This window comes from Pyxicephalus adspersus, chromosome 8 (genome assembly GCF_032062135.1).
Source record: "Pyxicephalus adspersus chromosome 8, UCB_Pads_2.0, whole genome shotgun sequence".
NCBI lineage: Eukaryota > Metazoa > Chordata > Amphibia > Anura > Pyxicephalidae > Pyxicephalus > Pyxicephalus adspersus.
The window spans coordinates 73,495,063-73,503,435 of NC_092865.1; the positions used below are offsets into that span (position 1 = coordinate 73,495,063).

The window sequence follows — 8,373 nt, forward strand, 5'->3', positions numbered from 1 at the left end:
ACAATCAATGGCACATGAGTGATCATGAGTGACTTTCAACAATAAATGTGTACTGTAGTCTTCTTCATGGAAAAATAAGACATCCCCTTGAAAATAAGACCTAGGGCATATTTTGGCATTTCAAAAATTATAAGACAGTGCCTTATAATCGGGGAAACAGGGTATAGTGCTCAATCTATGGTGACCATATTTATTGCAATTTAGGAACTGAAGCAGTCAATATCGCTGTCTCCTCTTTTCGTTCACCAGGAACCAGGACATTTTATTTTTAACTTGTTGCACATTGGGGGTTTTAGACCACCATGCTTTGGCCAAAACCCTTTTGGCTCAAGTGAACAGGTATGTTATCAATTTAAATTGAACATTAGTACAGAACAATGGTTTCAAACACAAAAGTGCTTCTGCTCTGTTTTTTTAGGAAATGCGCAATCCATCAAAGTATAAGCTATTTGATATATCCTCGTCCAAAATTTTCTTATTTTAGGACACTCCCACCATATATGATAGAGAGTTCCTGCTGTATTACATCCCCTAAAATATTTACACCCACAGGTCGGCTGGAATTTAATAAGCCTAGATGGAACCATATACCATCTTAACATCGATTTATAATTGGTTTCTACTGCTGAAGCATTAATGCTACTATGGGCCACCATAGACCATATCTGATTACAGTCTTCCTGTTGTAATAACATTCCCATGTCTGCCTTCCATTTGGATATATAAGATGATATAGCCATACTTGTTTGAACTAAGTATTATACAGAGACGATAAAACTCCTTTTACCTTTACATTCTGTACACACAGTCCCTTAAACCATGTCAGATTATTAATTCCAACGGTTAATCTCAGCCTAGTTTGTATAAAATGCCTGATCTGGAGATAACTAAAGAGTTCCTCAAGTGGGGCTTCATATTTTTCTCTAATCTCTCTAAAAGAAAGAATCCCAGCCAAGTTAGTAAAATAACAAATTCTATATAGGTCCTTTTCTACCCACAAAGAGAAACGCCTCGGTTCCTCCAGACCAGGAGGAAACAACGGATTCTCAATTATAGAACTTACTGGGCTATGACCAGATATAAGGCCCCCCGTATATTAAATAGAATCCCATATTTTTAATGAGTGTCTCAGTATTGGGTTGGTAATGTGACGCCGTTGTATCTCTGGTATCCAGAGTAATGTTTCTACTGAAATTGGTGCCACCAATGTTTTCTCAATGGAAACCCATTTAGAAATATTTTTTCGGACATGATAATAAAACGGGAGTAACTTGGGCAGCTTTATAGTATGCACTCAAATGCGGCACCGATAAGCCGGCCAAGTTTCTAGATATAAAGTATGTCTAGGGCCTCTTGGGTGCTTTGCCGCCCAAATATATTCTAACATTTTACTTTGTAACATTTTTAATACATGATTAGGCATAGCTAATGGAAGGGCTCTCATCGGATATAGGAACTTTGGTAACCAGGACATCTTTATGGAAGCTATACGGCCCAACCATGAGATTTGATAGCATTTCCATGTTTCTAATAAATCGATCAGGTGTTTTACCAAGTCAGGGATATTGACGCTATACAAATGATCATGTGATTGGGAAATAAATATACCCAAATAGCTAAGTCTTTTTAACTCCCATTGAAAGGGAAAGGATTCTTTGAGTAATTTTACCACTTCTATTGATGTAATAATATTAGGAGCCTTACATTTTGATTTATTTAACTGCAGCCCCGAGAAGGCCTGAAAACCTTCCATTACCTTCATTAAATTAGGCAAAGTTACCATGGGATTCGTCAAACTAAGAAGAATACTGTCCGCAAAAAGGCAGAGTTTGTGTTGTTCCCCATGCGTCTCTATGCCCTGAATGTCAACATGATTTTAAATAGCTATAGACAGAAGTTCTACTGCCAATGCAAAAAGCAATGGTGACAGTGGGCAACACTGCCTGGTGCCCCTGCCTATATAAAATCGTTCTGAACGATAGCCCATATATTGTATAAATGCCTTAGGGGAATCATACAGTGAGGAAACCCATTTACAAAAGAGTCAAATGCTTTACTTATATCCAGACTCAGCAAAAAAGCTGATGTCTTATTTTGTTTAGCCTGTTAAATTAAATGCAATATCCTCCGTGTACTGTCTCCCGCTTGCCGTCTGGGTATAAAACCCGTTTGGTCAGCCGTCACTAAGTCGCCCCAACTATCTTCCAATCGGGATGCCAAGATTGTCGCCAAAATCTTTGCATCCAGATTAAGAGGAGAAATCTGCCTATAATTAGACCAATTCATCGCGTCAGTAGAGGGTTTTGGTATTAGCAGAACATTGGTGTCACCACACATCATCAAATAGCCTTGCCCATTTTTGTATACCAAAATCATGAGCTGTTCAAAAAAAGGCAATTGATTACCATTGGGAGCATAGTAAGACACCAATTTCACTTTAGTGTCATTTAATGTTCCAACTAATATCAAGTATCTGCCATCTTCATGCACCTCCTTTCTATCCAAATGCCCCCCTCTTCGTTTTACTGCTGCATTAGCTTTGAAAACAGTTGGATAGGTCGCATGAAAATAGTTTGGGCAGGAGGAAGTAGAGAAGTGTGTCTCTTGTAAACATATTACATCTGCTTTACATGTATGAAAATAATGGAAGGCTTGTCACCTTTTAACTGGGAGTTAAGGCCCTGTACATTGAGAGAGAGTATTGAAATGACCATTTCTCTATATTTTCCAAGCACCTATTCGTATGTACCCCTTTCCTGTCACAAACATTTGTACAATATGCCGCCTGCCTTATACCGGAAACAAAAAGGAAAAAATACAGACTAAGACAGGGGTGACACCAGACAGACAAAACACTAAACAGTATGTATAATATATACACGCAGGGTATGGGGAGTGGAGACCTGCTTTCACCCTGCATCCACCCTTTCTGATAATACAAAAATGCAATATAAACAAGAGAAGACAGAATCGTTCCTATTGCCTAATTAAATGGCAGGGGATATCCCTGGCAACTTACAAAGGAGCGCAGTGACTTCCATAGCAGGATTAGGGCACACTGATAAATATTAGATAAAATCAAGCAATAATCTAAGTATTCAACTAGTTGTTTAAAGAAAGTTATGCTCCTAGCAGATACATAGTTAGTATGCTGAATAAGCTGATAGATTTATATCCAGATTTATCAGAGCATTATATCCATTTACAAAGGGGCATTCATACATTATTGACCAACATTATTTCCATAACTCCTAGGTAAAACAGGAAGAGAAAAAGAAAAATCTGGATCTGTGACCTTACACTCCGTAGTCCTCTTTTGCTGATGTATTTCAGATATTCGTGGTATTAGAGGGTTAGGATTTTCCACATGGCCTGGATTCTCATATTGATCACAGGCATAAAGTCCAATTTCCTGAAACTGATTTCTGCCCTCCTCTAACGAAGAGATAACTTGCCCCCATATGTAAATAACAATTTAAAGGGGAAGCCCCATTTATAAGGGATCTGCTGACTCTAGGATCTGAGGAAATGGTTTCATCTCCCTGCGAAGCAGTAACGTTACTGGAGCCAAGTCCATAAAAAGCTGGTAATTATGACCTTGAAACTTGAAAAGTGAGGGGTTCCTTCTTTCTGGCTGCCTTCATTATCGCATCTTAGGGGTAGTGCAATTTAACCACGATGTCCTTTGGTGGTCCATCAGCTTTTGGTTTTACTAATGTGCAATGTACACAATCCAATTCTAGCTTTTCCACTGCTGTCTCAGGACTTATTTCACAAAAAAGGGCAGTCACTGTTGTATTAAGATCTATTATACTTTCTAGTAAGCCACGTATGCGGAGATTAGAGTGGCGCACCCTATTCTCATAATCCTCCATTTTATGATGTAAAAGCTGTACCTCCTGTTTCAAATACTCAATATCCTCTAGGACAGTGGTAACATCATCTACTCTCCCCTCACGTTTTACTGTATGCTGGCCCAACTCTTAGCTCCCTTGTAAAGTGCTCTGTAATTTTCTTAGTAGTAAACTCCAATGCTGTATGTAACATTAACTGAAATGTTTCCAAAAGGTTTTCTGAATCTGAAGGCTGTGGTTGTACAACTGGTGTTAAAGGAGGCTCCCTGTATACATCTCTGTTTCACTAGAGCACTCGCTCCTTTCCTGATACATGTGAAGGGTGGAATCCGCCATCTTGGCTTTCCTGCATGCTGAGGCTGTCTGTGTTAACACACACTGCTGCCGGCTCTTACCGTGAGTCGGCATCTGAATTTCTCCTACCGCAAGCCTCCCTCTGTACTGCTCCCTTCTCAGGGGGCCTCCCGATGCCAGAACTGCCCCCTGATGTGCACGCTACAGCCCTGTTTGTCCCAGTGTCTAAACTTGGTATTTTCTAAGACATTTGTCCCTCTGGTATTATTATTCATTGTAATTCTTTCATCCTATCTGCTAAAATTCCCTAATTTGAGTTCATTTCAGCAGATAGACGTCTATGACTACCGAGTGGTGGCTGTAGTTTCTTACATAGTTGCAAAGGAAGCCATGCGCAAGGGGTGCACATGCATCCCTATTGCCCAAATTATATTGTGCCACTGCAGCTTCCAGGCTTATGGGTTAAGCACCAGTATCAAATTTGCCCAATATCTGACACAGATTAGTGAGATCTTGTATAGAGAGTGTTGTTCAATGGGTGTTAGAGTTAATTCTCAACAATTCTACTTGTTGGTCTACCCGATCTGATACTGGAGTAAGGAGAGAGAAACTTTTTCTTTGGTGACCGTTCAGGACCATCATCTGAAAATATTGGTTGTTGTTCCATTACCATCCTGTTCCATTTGCCCCTGTGTCAAATTGGTATAGGCATCCCTGTTAGCACAGCATTTACTCATGGTTTATGCTTTCAAGGATAAAACATCATGCTCTTTTTGCAACAGTTGCGCTTTAGAATCTTCCAACTCTTTCCGAAGTAACGTAATAACATTTTCATTTCCAGCCTCTTTCTGTTCTAAAGCAGCAACAGATTGCTCCCTAAGTTTGCATCTCACTTCACATTTATCCAACCTAGCATGCAATTTACTATTATATACCACAAGTTGGTCAATCTCTTCCTTCAGCTCTTCATTTTCACATTTATTATTTTTCCCATTTGATTCCACCATAGAGAAATTCTTGTGACAATTTTCTAGCTGCTCTTTTAACCAGAGGTTGGACCAAGTCATCACCCTTCAAGTCCAAGTCGAGTCCCAAGTTATTGACACCAAGTCCCAAGTCAAGTCTCAAGTCACCAAGAATTTTTCCAACTCGAGTCCCAAGTCAAGTCACTTCATTTATCCGCATCCATGATTTTGATCATGGTCTTGAGCTCAGGATCGCATGCTAGGTCCACAGCTTTCTCCTTTGACAGCTGAAGAGCTAAGGGAGGAAGGCAGTGAGGCTGCTGTAAAACCACCCTCCTTCCTGCCCCATGCAAGAAAGGTCGGGAGGAAGGTGGTGTTACAGAAGTCTCACTGCCTTCCTACCCCTCCCCTTCAGCTGTCAGCAGAGAAAGCAAGTCGCAAGTTGCTGGGGAAAACCCCCAAGTCAAGTTGCAAGTAAGTCGTTCATTAGGCGTTCATTAAGTTGGATTCGAGTCTAATTCGCACAATGTGAGATCCAACCACTGCTTTTAATTGAGCTCTTTTAGTATGCCATTGAATTTCTTTCTGTTATGATATCTCTTTCATTCTAAGTAAAATTCTCAACACATTTGCCATTCTTATTTTCTTTCCTTTCTTAGTTGTTGGCTTGCACTTCAAACTCTCATGCTAATCTTCAAACTCGTGCTAATTTGATACAATTCATGTTGCACATTCCAACAGCGGGTTTTCATGTTAATTTTAAAATTGAAGACTGAGCCTAAGTAACTGTATACCATGGACATTACTGAGAGGTACAGGACAAGCACCAGAAATACAGTTTTTTATTTGTTTTGAAGCATTGATTTTTGTTGAAGTATTTTTTTCTGCCTAAAAGAGTTTTTAAGTACAAATTTACCAAAAGAATGTGTGCCAGGTGCTGAAATATTTTTACTGGTACTTAAAATAAAAATATATGTGAGGAAGCATCTGCCTATTGTTGACAGCCTTTTTTTCAACACCTATTCTGAACTTATAGGAACTCAACTTGCTTTTCTCATTCTGCATTTAAATTGGGAGAGTACTAGCTATTTTGTCTAGAAAATATAGGTGAAACTTATATAAATGAGTAATCAATTAGGCATGCGTATCACAGCTTAATAGCACAAATTATGGACTCAATTTCCCCAGTACTGCACACTACAATGGTAAAAAAATGTTAAAATTGTATAAAAAACAATTTAAAACACAACCTTACATTCCCCACCACCCCTGCTCACACATGTAAATTGTTCTAAAAGTGTGGGTGTTTGGGAAAAGAGTTTGATTCAAACATTGCACATTCAGCAGATATAGATGGCCAAAACATTTGGTTTACAGGGAAGACTAATGCTTTAGTGCACCAATGAGCAGCTGAGGAGGAGCAGAGGACTCCGAATATATTTGGTGCAGACAGCCTGGCAGGAATCCTATGGAGCACTTGAATCATGAGAATCTCGGCTTCTGTTAATAGAAAACGCTTGGTATTAGGGCTATAGTTTTCACTGTCCTGGAGAATGAAAATTGTGTTTTAACTTTGAGGGTGAGAGAAGAGATTTGGGAGCTTGCAAAATAATGCAAACAGACAGGCTTACTCTAAAAGTCAGGTAAGTGCTGTGTTCAGGTGCTGAGAAAATTTTTTGTCATTATTCACAGGATCACAGACAGCCTGCAGGAACCAAGCAATAAGCAGGAAGATTACTATACAGGATGGAGCTCAGAAGACAACACTGCTATACACTTTACAGTTCTTGTACAGTGAGCCACTGATTTAATAGAGAAGTTGCACAATTTTTTAGGAAGCAACAACCAGTCCTTTGCACAATTACAACCACAGGCAGAGCTTGGTCTTGCTTGCAATGGTTGTTTCAACTGCAGAACTGAAGACCAAACTGACCAAATTTCACACATGGCAGAACATGTACTAAAATTGCTCACCATCCCTGCTGCAAAAAGTGTTTTATCAGAAAGGGCGTACAGTGCAGCTAGTGAGATGCACTTTTCCCATGTTGCTCTCCAAACTGTATAAAATTGGCCCTCCTCACCAAAGTACACATTTTCTACCTACTTTTCATTACCACATAGTTTTTCAGATATTTGGTCTTTCTATACTATTTTCAGGCGTTTCACTCTTCACCTAAAGCAAGCTCCCTTCTGCCTCCGGAGTCTAGTTTTGCCATCCCAGGATCTAGTCGCCCCCAGGACTTCTGTGCACAAGGGATGGTGTCTGTGGAAGAACAGATAAAGGACTAAGAACAGATAAAGGACTAAGAACAGATGATGCAGTACCAAGATTCCAGCAGAGACAATGCCAGAATACAGAGCCAATACAGAGTCACTGACAGGTAATCAGTTCACCAGATGAGGTATTCAAGGGCAAGACAAAAGCAGTGTCGAACAATGACAATGCAGGATAGAGTCAGAAACCCCCTTCAGCTGTGCTTTGGAGATGCCGATAAAGTATATCTCAGGCTGCATGGCTGAAGCAGGGGCTGCTGCTTCTTCATAGTTGTACTTTCACAGGACAGAATAAATGGTATTTGATACTGGGATGGCATACAACATGGGATCCGCCAGAAAAGCATCTTCCAACACTTTAACTAACAATGATTCGGTTGTTTAGACAAACAGATTTTGAACTGATTAGAGACATTTTTGAGCTACCAAAATCATTACAGCTACATCACTTAGTTAAGGATTAGGAGAAATTAGTCACTAGTAGGACAGTTTTTCAACAGTGAGAACAGGTGTGCGTGAAGAGACTAAAGCTGCCAATAGCTGAATTGCTCAGAATGTAAAGCAGAATCTGGTCAGACTGGTCAGAAAATCAACCAAATTCTGAAATTCTAAGTGTCGTCTTAATTTGAGGGTCCAAATCCAAATTTAATATGTATACACAGAGATTACAAAAGTCAGACATTAATCTGAACCAACCTGAACGAAATGCATTCTAATAGGGGGTTATAGTGGATTTTATCATTTTCTAACAGAGGGTGGATCTGATAAATTAGCAGATTGTAGTCCAGAATTAAAAGGTCTTCATCAGCAGAATGTCCAGAGCCCAAAATGGTCTGTGGGTAGTGTATTGTTTACATGACTTCCTATTCTGGTGTCCTTCATTATATAATCAACCATTATTTTAACGTAAGTTGTTCAAAAATTTCTATAGTGTATTCTTCTGGTGTCATTTGCTTTGGCTTATCCATAAACTTCTTTAAAACATC

At 39.5% G+C, this 8,373-nt stretch overlaps 1 pseudogene; it reads right to left on the bottom strand.

Annotated features, from left to right (window-relative positions):
• The window catches only part of LOC140337499 (posterior protein-like), a 6,893-nt pseudogene extending 2,226 nt beyond the window's left edge, over window positions 1-4,667 (bottom strand).
• Between the last annotated feature and the right edge of the window lie 3,706 nt (window positions 4,668-8,373).